The sequence below is a fragment of the Mobula hypostoma genome, chromosome 2, assembly GCF_963921235.1.
Source record: "Mobula hypostoma chromosome 2, sMobHyp1.1, whole genome shotgun sequence".
NCBI lineage: Eukaryota > Metazoa > Chordata > Chondrichthyes > Myliobatiformes > Myliobatidae > Mobula > Mobula hypostoma.
In genome coordinates this window covers 91,344,191-91,362,783 of record NC_086098.1, presented here as the reverse complement: position 1 = coordinate 91,362,783, position 18,593 = coordinate 91,344,191, and the positions used below count along the sequence as shown (strand labels likewise).

The 18,593-nt window shown below is 41.3% G+C and overlaps 1 protein-coding gene across 1 annotated transcript in view; it reads left to right on the top strand.

Annotated features, from left to right (window-relative positions):
• The window catches only part of LOC134357340 (protein eyes shut homolog), a 641,949-nt gene that overhangs the window by 334,082 nt on the left and 289,274 nt on the right, over positions 1-18,593 (top strand). The window lies entirely within an intron of this gene.

Genomic DNA, 18,593 nt, shown 5'->3' with positions numbered 1-18,593 from the left:
CATTTTCTATTTTCTACTTATGATTTATAATTTAAATTTTTAATACTTACTATCGATTTGTACTCCAGGGAGCGGAAAGCGCGGTATCAAATATCGCTGTGATGATTGTACGTTCTAGTATCAATTGTTTGGCGACAATAAAGTATAAAGTATAGGGTGAAACATTTCTGGGAACTTCTTCATTCGGAGGATGATGTGAGTGTCAAACAAGCTGGAAGCAGAAGTGGTGGATGCAGGCTTGATTGCAACATTTAAGAGAAGTGGATAAGTACATGGTCAGAAGGATATGGACAGCTATGGTCCAGCTACTGATCAATAGGGTTAGGCAGAATAACAGTTTTGCCTGGACTAGATAGTATGAAAAGCATGTTGCTCTGCTGTAGTGCTCTATGACTGACAAGTGTCACACAAACCTCTTGTTTGCAACAGATAACACAAACATTGAAATGTATTTAGTCACTAACTACTCCATTAACCTATTTGATCTTGCCTCATCTGATCATAGATATTTCCTTTGTACTATCCATCCCTCACCATAACAATATCATGGGAGTAACCTTGGTTTAGAACATAGAACATAGCACTCTACAGTACATTACAGGCCCTTCAGCCCATAATATTGTGCTGACCATGTAACCTACTCTAGAAACTGCCTAGAACTACCCTAGCGCATGGCTCTCTATTTTTCTATGCTCTGTGTACTGATCTAAGAGTCTCTTAAAATACCCTGTGGTATCCACCTCTACCTCCATTGCTGGCAGTGTATTTCATGCACAAACCACTCTCTGTGTGAAAAACTTACCTCTGACATCCCCCTTGTGCCTACTTTCAAGCACTTTAAAACTATGCCTCCTCATGTAAGCCATTTCAGTCCTGGGAAAAAGCCTTTGGCTACCCACACGATCAATGCCTCTCATCATTTTATACACCTCTTTTAGGTCATCTCACAACTTCCATCACTCCAAGAAGAAAAGGCAAAGTTTGCTCAACCTATTCTCATAAGGCATGCTCTCCAATCAAGGCAATATCCTTGTAAATCTCATTTGCACTCTCTCTATAATATCCACATGCTGCTTGTAGTGAGGTGACCAGAACTGAACACAGTACTCCAAGTGGGGTCTAACTAAGTTCTTATATAGCGATGACATTACCTCATGGCTCTTGAACTCAATCCCATGGCTGATGAAGGCCAACATACCATACGCCTTCTTAACAACACTGTCAACCTGTGCAGCAGCTTTGAGTGTCCCATGGACACAGGCCCCAAGATCTCGCTGATCCTCCACACTGCCAAGAGTCTTACCATTAATATTATATTCTGTCTTCAAATTTGATCTACCAAAATGAACCACTTGTCTGGGTTGAAGTCTATCTGCCACTTTTCAGCTCAGTTCTGCATCCTATTGATGTCCTGCTGTAACCTCTGACAACCATGCAGACCATTCACAACACCCGCAACTGTTGGGTCATCAACAAACTTACTAACCCACCCTTCCACTTCCTCATCCAGGTCATTTATAAAAATCACAAAGAGGAGGAGTCCCAGAATAAATTCCATGGAATACCATTGGCCACCATCCTCCATGCAGAATATAAATCATCTACAACCACTTTTTGCCTTAAGTGGGCAAGCCAATTCTGAATCCACAAAGCAAGGTCTCCTTGGATCCCATGCCCCTTTACTTTCTGAATGAGCCTTGTATGGGGAGCCTTATCAAATACCTTACTGAAATCCGTATACATTACATCCGCTGCTCTATCTTACTCAATGTGTTTTGTCGTAGCCTCAAGGAAATCAGTCAGGCTCGTAAGGCACGACCTGCCCTTGACAAAGACATGCTGACTGTCCCTAATCAGATTATGTCTCTAAAAAATGCTCGTGGATCCTGCCTCTCAGGATGTTCTCCAACAACTGGCCCACCACTGCAGTAAGACTCACTGGTCTATAATTTCCTGAGTTACCTCTACTCCCTTTCTTGAACAAGGGAACAACACTTGCAACCTTCCAATCCTTTGGTACTTCTCCCATCCCTATCAATAATGCAAAGATCATCACTAGAGGCTCAGCAATTTCCTCCCTCACTTCCTACACCAGCTTGGGATATACCTCGTCCAGTCCCGGCAACTTATCTAACGTAACACACACAAAAAGTACTGGTGAACGCAGTAGGCCAGGCAGCGTCTATAGGAAGAGGTACACTCAATGTTTTGGGCCGAGACCCTTCGTCAGGACGAACTGAAAGAAGAGATAGTAAGAGATTGAGAGGGGGAGAGGGAGATCTGAAATGATAGGAGAAGACAGGAGGGGGAGGGGTGGAGCTAAGAGCTGGAAAATTGATTGGTAAAAGGGATACGAGGCTGGAGAATGGAGAGGATCATAGGACGAGAGGCCTAGGGAGAAAGAAAGGGGGAGGGGGAATAAAACCCAGAGGATGGGCAAGGAGTTATAGTGAGAGGGACAGAGGGAGAAAAAAGAGAGAAAAAAAGGGGGGGGGAGAGAGATAAATAAATTAATAAATAAATAAATAAAGGATGGGCTACGAAGGGGAGGTTGGACATTAGCGGAAGTTTGAAAAGTCAATGTTCATGCCATTAGGTTGGAGGCTACCCAGACGGAATATAGGGTGTTGTTCCTCCAACCTGAGTGTGGCTTCATATTTCCTCCAACCTGAGTGTGTCCTGAAGAAGGGTCTCGGCCCGAAACATCGACTGTACCTCTTCCTATAGACGCTGCCTGGCTTGCTGCGTTCACCAGAACTTTTTGTGTATGCTGCTTGAATTTCCAGCATCTGCAGATTTCCTTGTCTTTGCGTTTTTAACTTATCTAATGTAATACCTTTCAAAAGCTCCAGCACACTATGGAGGTGGAGAAGTATGAAACTGAAGCAGCATCAGCAAAATGGAAAACTGCTGGTGAAGCCAGTGGGGAAATTCCTAAATTGCACAGAGAAATATCAGTAGGGAATATCCCTGACATAACCAGACTAATAACCAATATCCTAAAGAAATTTGTTTAAGTACAAAGGAATCATTCATTTATGCTCAATGCAATGCTCTTTGTATAATTATGTAAACCTATCAGGAATTAGCTGTAGTTTCCTGTCAAACGTTCTGCTGTTTTTTACAAGTGCAAAACTGAGAGAAAGTTTAAGCTCCAAATCCATTGACATGTAATAAGATGAGGTACTCACCCGGCAAAACGCCTTTTACAAAAGCTCTCTCCTAGAATGTGCTTGTTGTTGTTCAGTCATGTAGTTGAGTATGATTCTTCGTGACCTCATTGACCTAGGGTCCATTGGGTTTTCATGACAAGATATGGAAGTAAATTGTCAGGTCTTTCTTCTGCGCAGACACTGCTGTTGCCCAGGTTGGGACCTGGCTGGGTTTGAACTCCAGACCATCTGCCTTGAAGTCCAGTGCTGATGCCACTACACCACCAACCAGCCCTAGAATGTGCAATAGAGCTATTAGACAAAAACCTAACACCATATTAAAGGTTTCTTCAACCAGACAGTTAATTTCATCAATTATTCCAGTTAGCACTCCCCAGTCCCCTCTGTCTATTACCTCAGTAACTGCACGGTAATTGCTTTAAACCACTTCTTATAAAGTTGTTTACGTTGTAAATAGATACCGGTATTTATGTATTTATGGACAATTTATTCCAAATCCATACTACTCTGACTTATTTTTATATAATTTATTCTTTATAATTGTTGAATATCATTGTTTTCTACTGCATGTCATGCCATCAAACCACAGCAAATTCCTAATAGGTGTAAATATTACATCATCATCATCATTATGTACCATATCGTGTGATATGGGTGATCATGGTCGTTGACCATGATTGTTCTTGGTAAATTTTTCTACAGAAATGGTTTGCCATTGTCTTCATGACTGCACAGTGTCTTTACAAGACAGGTGACCCCAGTCATTATCAATATTTTTCAGAGATTGTCTCCCTGGTGTCAGTGGTCGCATAACTAGGACTTGTGGTATGCACCAGATGCTCATATGATCTCCACACCTGTTTCGAAGGTTTCATGTGATCCTGATCAGGGGGACTAATCAAGTGCTACACCTTGCCTACAGTGACCCAAGCTAGCAGAAGGAAAAAGCGCCTTACATCTCCTTTGGTAGAGATGTATCTCCAACCCACCACCCAGTGTGTAATTATATTTGGTGAATAAAGTTGATCCTTGATATGTTCAAAGTTCAAAGTACATTTATTATCTGTGTATGTATATGTCCCCATATACAACCCTGATTTTCATTTTCTTGCAGGCATACTCAATAGACCCAATAAACATAATGGAATCAATAAAAGACCATATCAACTGGGCAGACAACCTGTGTGCAAAAGCCAACCGATTGTGCAAATAAAAAAATGAAAAAGAAATAATACTAATACTAATAAGTAAAATAAGCAATAAATATTGAGAATATGAGATGAAGAGTCCTTGAAAGTGAATCTGTACATTGTGGGAACAGTTCAGTGATGGGTTGAGTGAAGTTATCCCATTGGGTTCAAGAGTCTGATGGATAATGATTAATAACTGTTCCTTGACCTGGAATTGTAGGACCAAGACTCCTGTGAGGCCGCAGCTAGAAGGGATCGTGTCCTGGATGGTGCAGGTCTTTGATGATGGACGCTGCTTTCCAGTGACAGTGCTCCATGTAGATGTGCTCAATGGTGGCAACATGAAAGAAGTTTTGCTACCAGAATGAAGGAAATATTGTTGTGTGAACTTTAATTATGGCAAATAATTAGAAACATGGTGGGTCAAAAATCTGGAAGAATGCTTAGAGAAGATAATATGTGGGTTACAAGTGGTAAAGGAGAAGAGAAATCTAAGATTGCTGGTTGGACTGAGCTTGCTTACAGATTGGTTGGTCAGGCCTCTGTATTCCTCTTCTTACCTATCCTGCTGCTAGGGCCAATTTTGGTCGACATCCACCAGCTTGAGTCCAACAATGTAATCCAAGTGATGGCTGCTCACCAGATAGTGCAATACAAAGCTTCCATCCCTGGAATGTCCTGACAGACTTGACACAAAATAATATTGGAGTCAAGCTCATTTTTCTGTATGTTTTATACTTCTTTTTCATGTTATTGTTAATAAAAAAACATAAAAATAATACAGATTTTTTGAACATTTCAATTGTCATACTTCAGTCCTAGACTAAGTAGGATTCCTAGGTCAGAACATGCAGAATCTTCTTCTTATTTTGCATTTCTGTCATTGGAAAGGTGCCGACACTTGTCTCTGCTTTCTGTGATTACCGTGACTATGTTCTAAGTGACATTTAATATACAATACACATTAACCTTGTCTGCACCATCAGAAAAAAACTAATCAAAATAAAAATGTTCATACACATAGGAACTTTCAGATCTTCCACATGTGCCAAAGTGTTTTAAAACTAAATCTGTTCCTTGGAAGCATAGTGATAGTTTTAAACTGTGACAAGCCACAGTTAGTTTGTGTGTAGTGATTTCCCACTAAATGCATAAACACAAGTGATTGTGCAGAAGCTGGAAATCCAGAGTAACATACGCAAAATGCTTTAGGAACTCTGCAAGTCAGTCAGCATCTAAGGGAAGAAACAAAGAGTCAACATTTTGAGCCAAGACAATAAATTCAGGTTGCTGAAGGGTCTCAGTCCAAAATGTCGACTCTTTATTCCTTTCCATTAGGTGCTGCCCTGACCTGCTGAGTTCCTCCAACATTTTGTATGCATCCGACTAACTGCAATTTGATAACGACCAGATAAGCTATTTCAGTGAAGTTAGTAATGAACAGCTGTTTACTGGAGCACGGGGGTGGTGGGCTGGGAGCAGTACATCTCTGAAATTTAAATGGAATAGTGTAGCCAGCTGAGAGAGCAAAGTGCCCATTTGATACACCAGTCATTGAAAGTGGGCATGCAGGTACAGCAGGCGGTGAAAAAGGCGAATGGTATGCTGGCATTTATAGCGAGAGGATTCGAGTACAGGAGCAGGGAGGTACTACTGCAGTTGTACAAGGCCTTGGTGAGACCACACCTGGAGTATTGTGTGCAGTTTTGGTCCCCTAATCTGAGGAAAGACATCTTTGCCATAGAGGGAGTACAAAGAAGGTTCACCAGATTGATTCCTGGGATGGCAGGTCTTTCATATGAAGAAAGACTGGATGAACTGGGCTTGTACTCGTTGGAATTTAGAAGATTGAGGGGGGATCTGATTGAAACGTATAAGATCCTAAAGGGATTGGACAGGCTAGATGCGGGAAGATTGTTCCCGATGTTGGGGAGGTCCAGAATGAGGGGTCACAGTTTGAGAATAGAGGGGAAGCCTTTTAGGACCGAGATTAGGAAAAACTTCTTCACACAGAGAGTGGTGAATCTGTGGAATTCTCTGCCACAGCAAACTGTTGAGGCCAGTTCATTAGCTATGTTTAAAAGGAAGTTAGATATGGCCCTTGTGGCTACAGGGGTCAGGGGGTATGGAGGGAAGGCTGGGTTCTGAGTTGGATGATCAGCCATGATCATAATAAATGGCGGTGCAGGCTCGAAGGGCCGAATGGCCTACTCCTGCACCTATTTTCTATGTTTCTATGTTTCTATGTTTCTATACCCCATTCAGATATCTGTAATGGAATGAACAATGGTGCAGTTCACTCTTAGTCTGACATTGGACTGTCAGCCTAACCATATGTTCTCAAGGATTTGAGCTTTCTCAAGGCAAGAGCTTTCTGCATCAAATTCAAAGTGCTGTTATTTGAATCAAGGGGGCATTTATCTCAATACAACATGTGGAAAACAAAGTCATTTTCCTTTGAAACACCATTGGAAATTGGATACAATGAACCAGGAAATTTGCAGTTATCAAGGAGAATTTCTGCTCTTTTCAATAACAATAAACTGCCCCCATGTCATAATGTCAACCGTAACTTATTGAAAGCACTCACATATTTCCTACATTATCACAGTGAATAGCACTTTAACATGTACTTCTTGGAAATAAGCTGCTGTGGGGCATTGTGAAGGGCACTATTTACTTATTTTGTTCTATATTAAACCGTGACAATGCAACAAGGTCAATGACTCAAACTGACAAACGATGATATTCAGGCTGCTTATCAGGATATATACTAATCAAAACTCAGAACAGGACACCACTGCAGAACTGGTACTGATTCAGATAGCTGAATGTTCTGGAGGTGGAACTGTTGCACAGAAATGGAGTCTGTTCATGTAGGGAATGTTTTAAGACAGACCGTAAGGTCCTACAAATAAAAATGTGTCCAGAAAATCTGTATTGATCATTATAGACTGCAAGATAAATAAATCTCAGATTTCCAGGGAGAACATATCCCTGGGCAGCTAGCTACATGGCTCACAATATAATCAATGATAACTTCATTAGGTGCACTTATACACCTGCTCATTAATGCAGTTATCTAATCAGTCGATTATGTGGTAGCAACTCAGTTGTATATTAGCATGCAGACATGGTCAAGAGGTTCAGCTGTTGTTCAGACCAAACACCAGAATGAGGAAGAACTGTGATATAAGTGACTTTGACCATAGAATGAATGTTAGTTCCAGGTGGGGTGGTTTAAATTTCTTAAAAACTGCTGATCTCCTGGAATTTTCATCCAAAACAGTCTCTGGACTTCACAGAGAATGGTGCAAACAATAATGGCATGCAGAAGAGCACATCAGAACACACAACACGTTGAACTTCAAAGTGGATAGACTACAGAAGCAGAAGATCGTGAACGCACACTCAATAGTTTATTATGGACATGCAGTACCTAATAAAGTTCTACCGAGTGTATTTTGCTGCCTCATAGTTCCACATCCTGTATCCAATCTCGATTTCAGGTGCTCTTTGTGCAGAGTTTGCATGCTCCCATGGTCATAGAGTACTGCAGCATAAAGTACCAGAGCACAGAACCAGGCCCTGCAGCCCATCCAGTCATTGCTGACTGAATATTCTGCCTGCTTCCATCTACCTCACAGGCTTCCTTTCGGTGCATTGGCTGGTAACTAGCCTATATATTGGTGGGTGATTGAAGAATAAAGTGCTGGATGATGGCTGCAGAGATGATGGCCGAGGGACCTGTTTTGGAGATGTGTGACTCCATGACTATGACATCTACTGTTCTTAGCAATAGTACCATGGGAGCTTTTATGTGCACAAAAGGAAGAACCTTGACGTTTTAAGAATGACAATACCAGATGAACAGTAGGAAGTTTAGGGGAGATGTCAGGGATAGGTCTTTTACACAGAGGTGCCTTGAATTCACTGCCAGGGTTGCGGTGGAGGCAGATATATTAAGGACATTTCTAAGACTCTTGGATAGGATGTGAGGAAATTGGAAGGTTATGGGCTTTGTGGAAGGGAAAGGTTAGATTGATTCTGGAGTAGGTTTATAGGCCAAAGGTTGGTATTGTGCCATAATGTTTTATGCTCTATATTTCAAAGACACATAAGGATGCACGTCTTTCAGTCTTTTTCCTCATTGAGTAACAAAAGGATACGCAAGTATGCCTTCCAGCTCATGTCCACATACAGTGGTAGGCTTGAGCCGACCAGTACAGTCCCTCAGTGTTATGCATTGATAGACCCATCCCCACTAGCCCTATTACCCCAATGTTACACAGTGATAGACCCTTCCCCATAACTACTCTGCCTCAGTGTTGTATATTGATTGACCCATTCCCACCAGTACTGTAAGCAAAAATGCAAGCAAGTTTATTTGTATAGCACTTTTGAAACACAAGGCAATTCAAAGTGCTTTACATAGAACAAGATATAAAATCCAAATATCAAATTTCAGACAAAATATATGAGAATAAAATCACAAAAAGTATATACGATAAATTGAAGTTACAGTGCAAGAGATTCTAATTAAAACTACAGCGAAAAGAAAAGTTTTAAGCCTCGATTTAAAAGAGCTTCAAGTTGCGGCAGATTTCAGATTGTCTGAAAGATTATTCCAGATATGTGGAGCATTGTAATTAAAAGCTGCCTCACCGTGTTTAGTTTTGACCCTGGGGACGGTAAGCAGACCTGCCCCAGGTGACCTGAGAGCTCGGGAAGGTTCATAATGCAGCAGGAGATCAGAGATGTATTTTGGCTCTAGAGCATTCAGTGCTTTATAGTAATATTTTAAAGTCAATCCTCCAATGGACAGGAAGTCGATGTAGTGATCTGAGAACTGGAGTGATAGGTTCCACTTTCTTTGTCTTAGTGAGGACTCTGGCAGCAACGTTCTGCATGAGCTGCGGCTGTCTGAGGGATTTTTTTTACAGAGACCTGTGAAAACGGCATTACAGAAATCAAGCCTACTAAAAATAAATGCATGGTTGGGTTTTACTAGACCCTGCTGAAACATAAGCCCTTTAACTCTTGCTATATTTTTAGGATGAGTGTAGGCTGACTTTATAATTGTCTTAATGTGGTAGTTAAAGTTTAAGTCAGATTCCATCATAACAGCGAGGTTTCTGGCTTGGTTTTTGGTCTGTAACAACAGGGATCCTAAGTGAGCACTGACTTTTAATCGTTCTTTTTTGGCACCAAAAACAATTACTTCAGTATTCTCTTGTAGTGCTTCAGTGTTGTACTGTGAAAGATTTGTCCAGACTAGTACTGTTCCCTGGTATTATACACAAACAGATCCATCCCCATCAGTACTGCACCCCAGTGTTTTATACTGACAAGTCTGTCCCAGCCAGTACTGTACAGTGACAGACCTGTACAGGTCCCTGCCAGTTCTGCTCCCCAGATCTTACCCAACAGAACAGACATAGATTTTGGTGCTTTGGTCCCGTGTCTGTCTCTCTGGATGTGTCCATCATTTGTTCTTTGATATTGGACAGTCTTATACATCTGTCTTGGACATCTGTCCCTGATTCCAGCTCCCATCAAATCCCTAATACCATTTTTTTCTCAGGCTCACTCTGGCCTATGGTGCCAGTCTAGACCCTGGTGCCAATCATATTCTGGACCCTATGTTCCTTGATCAATCTTGGCATCAGATGGGACTCATGGACCAGGTGGAGAGCAGAGGAAGTTGAGGTCTACCTCAGTGTCTGTACAGTGGCTCTTGCTGATCACAACACTGCAAGGGCTTCATAGTGATAGTTGCACAGTGAACTTCAACAGCTCCCCTGAGGGATTTGGGGTTCCTTCAGTACTGCTCCCTCACTCTCTGCTTGTTAAATGAAAAAATGGCATTCTGTGTCATAGTTGTACAAGACAGATAACTTCAACTTAGACAATGCAATCTAATTAAGTCTTGGATTCTTTAATTAAAGAAGAATATGTCTGTCTTAGTAGAAACTGCAAACAATGTTCACTTGCTTGATTCTTGGGACAAGGAAATTTTCTAGTAGGGAAATACTAATAGAATGGCCTGAACTCTCCACTGCTGAGATCATTTCAAGGCAACACTCACAACACGCTGGAGGAACTCAACAGGTCGGGCAGCATCCGTGGAAAAGATCAGTCGATGTTTCAGGCCAGAACCCTTTGTCAGGACTGTAGAGGGAAGGGAAAGAGGCCCTATAAAAAAGGTAGGGGAAGGGTGGGAAGGAGAAGGCTGGTAGGTTCCAGGTGAAAAACCAGTAAGGGGAAAGATAAAGGTGTGGGGGGGAAGAGAGGCAGGGAGGTGATAGGCAGGAAAGGTGAAGAAGGAATAGGGGAAAACACAATGGGTAGTAGAAGGAGGCAGAACCATGGGGGAGGTGATAGGCAGCTGGGGGGAGGGGGCAGAGTGGCATAGGGGTAGAGGAAGGGAGGGGGAGGGAATTACTGGAAGTTGGAGAATTCTATGTTCATACCAAGGGGCTGGAGACTACTTAGACGGTATATGAGGTGTTGCTCCTCCAACCTGAGTTTAGCCTCATCATAGAAGTAGAGGAGGCCATGTATGGACATATCTGAATGAGAGTGGGAAGCAGAGCTGAAGTGGGTGGCTACTGGGAGATCCTGTCTGTTGTGGCAGACGGAGCATCCGCAGATTATTTTGTGTTTGAGATCATTTCAATGTAGAACATGCAACAATCTAACTATGTCTTAAATATACTTAATGAGGTATCTTCTACTACTACCATATGGGCAGAAAATTCGACAGATTCACTAGGAAAAGTGGTTCCTCCTCATCTTTGTCCTAAGTCTGCTCCCCTGAATCTTGAAGCTATATCCCTTATTTATCTCAGTCCTGAAGAGCTTATTCTTTTCCTCCTAAACAAATTCCTCATCCCTAGAATCTAATAAGCGAATCTTGGCTGCAGTTCTGCTAAGGCAGGTAAATCATTCCTTAATTAAAAAGACCATGTTTAAATGAAAGAAATAAAGACCAACTACATGTATAGCCTTAATGGTGCCTGGTATAGTCAAAGCAAAAGTTCCTTATTCACATATTCCACCTTCCATTGTAACACACACAAAATGCTAGAAGAGCTCAGCAGGTCAGGCAGCATCAATGGAAAGGAATAAAGAGTCAACATTTTGGGATGAGACATTTTATTAGGACATACCTCCATTTCTCTTTTAATGACCTGCTTTACCTTTCCATGCAAACTTTTATATGTTTCTCCAGATGATGGGAGGATTGCTCTAATATGAAGATACTAATATTCCTTTGCCCCAAACCAAAAGAATTCTTACTTTATGAGAGCGAACTGGGGTGAAGAGAACGGGAATGGGTAATGATGGTTCTCCATTCTCTACAGAAAGAACAAAGTGACTATGGGGGTAGAGAGAGATTGTGGCTCCCAATATAGTACAGAACACTAACAATGGAAATAATAAAAATACAGATCCTAGAACTCTGAAGTAAAAAGAGAAAATGCTGAAAACATTCAGTAGGTCATGCAGCATTTGTGGAATAAGGAACAAAGTTTATTGTTCGGATCATCCATCTGGATTAATTCAGTTTTTTACTCCCTGATAACACTACCTAATATGCATTGTCCCATCTCTGACTTTCATTTCACAACTTTTACATGTGCATTTATTCATTTTCTTTCTGTGCCCTCAATCTTTCAGACAGCTGTTTGCGTCAATATGTCAATTCTCGACCTAATTCATCAGAATTTTTTTCTTTGACCTATCCTCTTTGAAAGTTAAGACTTAAAGTTCTTTCTTTTTCCCAGTGTGACAGGAAAATTTAACTCGTATTTCTCTCTCTACAGATGCTATCTGATCTGTTTGATGGGGAAAATGGCCTGTGTTATTGCTTTGAAGTGCCGATAACCTATTCTGAATTTGGCATTTTTCTTTTTGATGCTGGAAGATTATTTTTATTTGTGAATCTAATCAGAAGAAGCTTCCTGTCAGAAAGATATTTGTGTTTTGCTTTCAAACTTGCCTGAGCTTTGGAAATGTCAGATTGCAAATCACTACAACTATTAAGAAAACTCCAATTCACTGACCATTAGTTGAAAGAAAATAAATTCATCCTTTAAAGAACAGAATCTTCCTGTGCATTCAACATAACAGATATTTTAAGAGAGAATATAATTGTGGAAAATGTCACAGAGTAAAATGCCAAGTAATGACCATAATTTCAGAACAAAATGCCCAAAAGTTTCCATTGGTGAAGAAAAAGTAACTCCTACTCTTGATTCTGTACCAGCAATTATTTAGTACATAGAATGTTGTTTTAACCTTTCATGAACTTACTGTGAACTTACCCAATAAACAATCTAACAGTACCAGTTCTGAAATTTCCATTCAACAGTTTTGACGGGAGAGCCTTTCAGATTTTCAGTAGCATATGTGAAAGGAACAGCTCCTACATTTTTGTAAAGCCAAAATTTGACCTAGTCAATTGACTCCTTCTAATCATCTTTAACAGTACAATCAGCTTACCTCTTAATCTTCAATAAGAGTGCAGGATGAATTTTTAACCCAATAGTGTTCATGTGACAGAATTCACGTGGAGTATTGTGAGCAGTTTTTGGTCCCTTATCTAAGAAAGAATGTGATGAAATTGGAGAGAATCCAGAGGAGGTTCACAAAAATTATGCCAGGAATGAAAAGGTTAACATATAAGGAGTATTTGATGGCTCTGGTTCTGTACACATGGGAGTTCAGAAAAATGAAGGGGGATCTCATTGAAACCTATGGAACATTGGAAGGCCTAGTTAGAGTAGGTTATCATCCTAGGGAGGATGTTTTCAAAGTGATGGAGTCTAGGACCAGATGGCACAGACTCAGAATACGGGGATGATCTTTTTGAACAGAGATAAGGAGGAATTTATTTTGCCAGATGGTAGTGAATCTGTGGAATTCATTGCCACAGATGGCCATGTAGGCCAAGTCATTGGGTATATTTAAAGCAGAGGTCGTTAGGTTCTTCTTCAGTAAGGGCCTCGAAGGTTATGTGGAGAAGGCTGGAGAATGCGGTTGAGAGGGACAATAAACCAGTCACTATGGAATGGCGGGGCAGACTCGATAGGCTGAATAGCCTAAATCTGCTCCTATTTCTTATGATGTGATGCTGCACAATTTCCCTTCCAATGCAAATTTGTATGGTTAGTGACACGCTGCCCCGAAACAAATGCAATACGAAATCAAATTCTTACTCCTGATGGATATAGATTAGGACATTGGGCATGGGTGGAGTTGTACAGCTAATATACCTCGAGAAGAAAGTATTGGTCTTATTGACAATATAGGCCAGTCTGTTTCATTTTATTTATTACCTTTTCAGCATTTACTGCCCACCTTTAATTGCCCTTAAACTGAGTGTCTTGCTAGACAATTTCAGAGAGCTTTGGTATTGTATACAAGTGAAACAATATGCTGATTAGGTGAAAATTGGTAACTAATCTCACAGCACATTACAGGAACATACATAAAAAAATCCTGGTGAACGCAGCAGGCCAGGCAGCATCTATAGGAAGAGGTACAGTCGACGTTTTGGGCCGAGACCCTTCGTCAGGACTAACTGAGAAAAGAGATAGTAAGCGATTTGGAAGTGGAAGGGGGAGGGGGAGATCTGAAATGATAGGAGAAGACAGGAGGGGAAGGGATGGAGCTAAGAGCTGGAAAGTTGATTGGCAAAAGGGATACGAGGCATGATCCCATGATCCTCTCCCTTCTCCAGCCTCGTATCCCTTTTGCCAATCAACTTTCCAGCTCTTAGCTCCATCCCTTCCCCTTCTGTCTTCTCCTATCATTTCAGATCTCCCTTTCCCCCTCCCACTTTCAAATCTCTGACTATCTCTTCTTTCAGTTAGTCCTGATGAAGGGTCTCGGCCCGAAACGTCGACTGTACCTCTTCCTAGAGATGCTGCCTGGCCTGTTGCGTTCACCAGCATTTTTTATGTGTGTTGCTTGAATTTCCAGCATCTGCAGATTTCCTCGTGTGAGAACGTTACAGGAACTAGCTTCCTCTCTATGGGCTCTCACTATACTTCTTGCTGTCTCAGTAAAGCAGCCAGTAAATCAAAGACACCACCCGACCTGGTCATTCTCACTTCTCCACTCTCCCATTGGGCCGGACATATAAAAGCCCCAAAGCATGTGGCACCAGGTTCAAGGACAGCTTCTATCCAACTGTTATCAGACCCTTGAATGGACCTCTCGTGCGATAAGATGAACTCTGAGCCTTACAATCTACCTCAATATGATCTTGCACCTTATTGGTTACCTGCAGTGTACATTTTCGGTAGCTTTTACTCTTTTATTCTGGATTGTTATTGTTTTACCTTATTCTAGCTCAATGCACTGTGTGGTGATTTGATCTGCATAGACAGTCTGCAAGACAAACTTTTCACTGTATCTTGGTTCATGTAACAACAGTAAACCAATACGAGTACATTATACGATCAATGCTACATCTACACCATTTCCCACACATCCCCCTTCACCCATCATCCTGCTGCTATAACAGGGACAGGGTTGCCAAGGTCCCTACCTACCACCACACGGGCCTCCTTATCGACAGCATCATTCTGTGCAATATCCATCATGCACAACAGGATCATAATGCTTATTTTGATATATTAAAAATGGAATCCTACCATTAAGCACATCTTTCCCTACCACCACCCACCTCACTTTTGGCTCTCCATAATGATTGCTCTCTACATGATCCCTTGACCACTCAACCCTCCCCACTGACCTTTCTCCAAGAGCTTATCCCTAAGGATGTGCTATACTTGCCCCTACACCTCCTCCCCCACCACCATTCACAGCCCCAAACTGTCCTTCCAGATGAGACAACACTTCACCTTCAGTCTGTTGGTGTCATTTCCTATATATGGTGTTCCTAGTGCGGCCTCCTCTACAATGGTGAGACTCAACATAGATTGGTAGACTGCTTCATCAGGCACCTTTGCTCCACCTGCCACAGAAGGTGGGAGTTCCCAGTGACTACCCATTTCAATTCAACTTCCCATTCCCATACCTACATGTCAGTCAATGACCTCATTTACTGTCATGGTGAGTACACATTGGTTGGAGGGACAATACATCATGGGCAGCCTTCAACATGATTGCATGAAAATCAATTTTTCTAATTTCCATTAATTTCCCCCATCTCCCCCTTCTCTTTTTTTTCCCCATTCTTCATTCTGGATTCCTTCTAACCCCTTCTCTTCTCCTCACTTGCCCATCACCTCCCTTTGGTTCCCTCCTCTTTTCTTTTCTTCCATTATCCACTACCCTTCTTCTTCATCCCTAAACCTCTTCCACCAATCAGTTTCCAGCTTCTTACTTCATCCCACCTTTCACCCACCCACTTCATCCCTCACCTAGTCTCACCTTACACTTACCAACATGTATTTGTCCCTCTCCACCCCTTCACCTTCTTATTCTGGCTTCTACCTGCTTCCGTTGTAGTCTTGGTGAAGGGTTTTGGCTTGAAATGTCGACTGTTCATTTCCCTTCATAGATGCTGCCAGACCTGCTGAGTGTTTTGTGGCATTTTCTGTTTTCTCTTCAGCTTCCCAGCAACTGCAGTTCTTCAAATTTTCATTCAATGTGTAATTTCATTCTGTCTTTGAATCACAGACTCGGGTGTCAGAAGGTTAATGTTGTTCAAGGGAAGTGACCAATACGTATTTAGCACCTTGCCCACCCATCCCCACCATCCTCAGAACATCTCATTATGTTTCCCTTTCAATGGATAAACTAAATGTCCAATTTGCAGACAGATTTGAATAACAAACAACAACTTTTCTTCAACGCAGAAGATGCTTCACGGCAGTTTAATGTCATCTAAAACCAGATCATGAAACTATAAGACATAGGAGTAGAATTATCCCACTTGGCCAATCTAAACTACTCTGCCATTCCATCATGGCTGATCTGTTGTTGCTGTCAACACCACTCTCCTGCTTTCTCCCTGTAATCCTTAACACCTCCACTAATCAAGAAGCTAACAACTTCCACCTTAAATACCCAGCAACTTGGCCTCCATAGCCATCTGTGGCATAGAGTTGAATGTTAGGATATATGTTAAATGCCCTGGCTTCTAAGGATGTTCTTAAGGGAAGAGGAAGGAGGGACGGAAGTGTCACCCTTACTGAGGTAACGAAGTATTGGCTTTTACCATCCCAAATCCTTTAACATTCATTCCTGCCCCAGTACACACCTTAACAGCTGCTTTTACTGCATCATTTAATTCCGTACTTGCACCTAATAGTTTGAGATTGTTAGTTTTTGCTTTGCTATAAGTTTAGCAAATAATGTAAGTTGGCACCCTATTGCAATAATTACATAGATGATACTATTAAGGCTGCCAATGCTCAGAGGCACTTCTAAGATAATATGCTTGCAAAATTCCCAAGGTGTACAGGAGTGACACTAGGTATTAGTATTGGTTTATCATTGTCACTTACGAAGATACAGTGAAAAGTTTGTCTTGCTTACTTTTCATGCAGATCACATCATTACATATTTCATTGAGGTAGAACAGGGTAAAACAGTAACATGCAGAATGAAGTGATACGCTTACAAAGAAAGTGCAGCACTGGTAAACAATAAAGTGCCTGATCATAACAATGTTGATTGTGAGTTTGAGAGTCCATTTTATCCTACAAGAGGTCTTTTGAAGCTGATAACAGTGGGATAGAAGCTGTCCAGGAAACTGGTAGTATGGCTTCTTTGCTCTGTAACCTTCAATAAATCTTAACTCGATTTTCCTCCAAATTTGTCCATTTTCTCACTCTGCTGAGTTTGTTGGGGTCCCTAGCTTCACCTTCCTCAGGTACCCTTCGATTTTCTCTCTTCCCTTTCTCCCATGGTCCATTCTCCTCTCCTATTAGATTCCTCCTTCTTCAGCACTTTACCTTTTCTACGTAACACCGTCCAGCTTCCCACTTCAACCCCCCACCCACCCACTCACTGTATCCGTCACCTCTATCACCTGCCAGTTTGTACTCTTCCTTATTCTTGATTCTTCCCCCTTCCTCTCCAGCCCTGACAAATGTTTTTGACCTGAAATATCGACTATTTATTCCTCTCCATATATAATGCCTGACCTACTGAGTTCCTCCTGTACTTTATGTGTGTATTGCCCTGTGCTTTAGAATTTTCTTGTCAAATATTTCTCTCTTCCACTTTAAAACAGTTTGAAATAGAAAACTTTTCCAATCATGATTCTTTCACCCAACTTCAGTGGAGAGATGAGAAGTGTTGGGAATATTTGTAATGCTAGAGACACTGTACAACATGTATTGTGGATGATGCATTAGTTGGCCATTACTTTGGTAATTGCAAATGTAGTGGGATTCTGCACTGTTGCTATGGTTATATCAACCTAAGTGCAATCTTGTTTGAATTTTGAGACTTAAGCATAGTCTGAAAATGAGCTAGACACTAGAGATTCTGTGGATGCTAGAAATCTGGAGCAATGCACAGAAAATGCTGATTAGAAAATTAGCTTTATATGTCACATGCACATTGAAATATCAAAATGTACAGTGAAATGTATTGTTATGCATCAAATCACATCAGTGAGGATTGTGCAGGGCAGCCCGCATGTTTCATCATACCTCCAGTGCCAACACAGCATGGCACAATTGTGTAAATTGTTTAACTGACAATGGCAGTTTTCTTCCTTGTATAACACCTGAGAATCTTCCATTGTGCCACTTGTATGGTTAACACAAATACTGGTTTCAATGAACCTTGAGTCCTGTATCTTAAGGATCAAGACCCATGGATTGGAGCACTGACTTTGGTAATAAATTAGATTAACTCTTACATCACTGCTTTTACAGCAGATTTTATTATTATTTTATTTTTAATTAGAAATACAGCAAGCTAATGGGTCCTTCCAGCCCAATGAGCTTGTGCTACACAAATACATCCAAGTGACCAATTAACTTACTAACCCATGAACCTTTGGGATGTGGGAGGAAACTGGAGCACCTGGAGGAAACCCATGCAGTCAGAGGGAGAACATGCAAATAGTGGCAGGAATTGAACCTCGATTGCTGGTGCTGTAAATCATTACACTCGCCACTAAAGTTAATCCCACTACAGAAACTTAATCCCACTGATTTTTCACAGTGAACTTCTCTGCATTCAATTGACTTATCATTAGCACATGCTTTTGGCAATGACATTTAAATAAGTG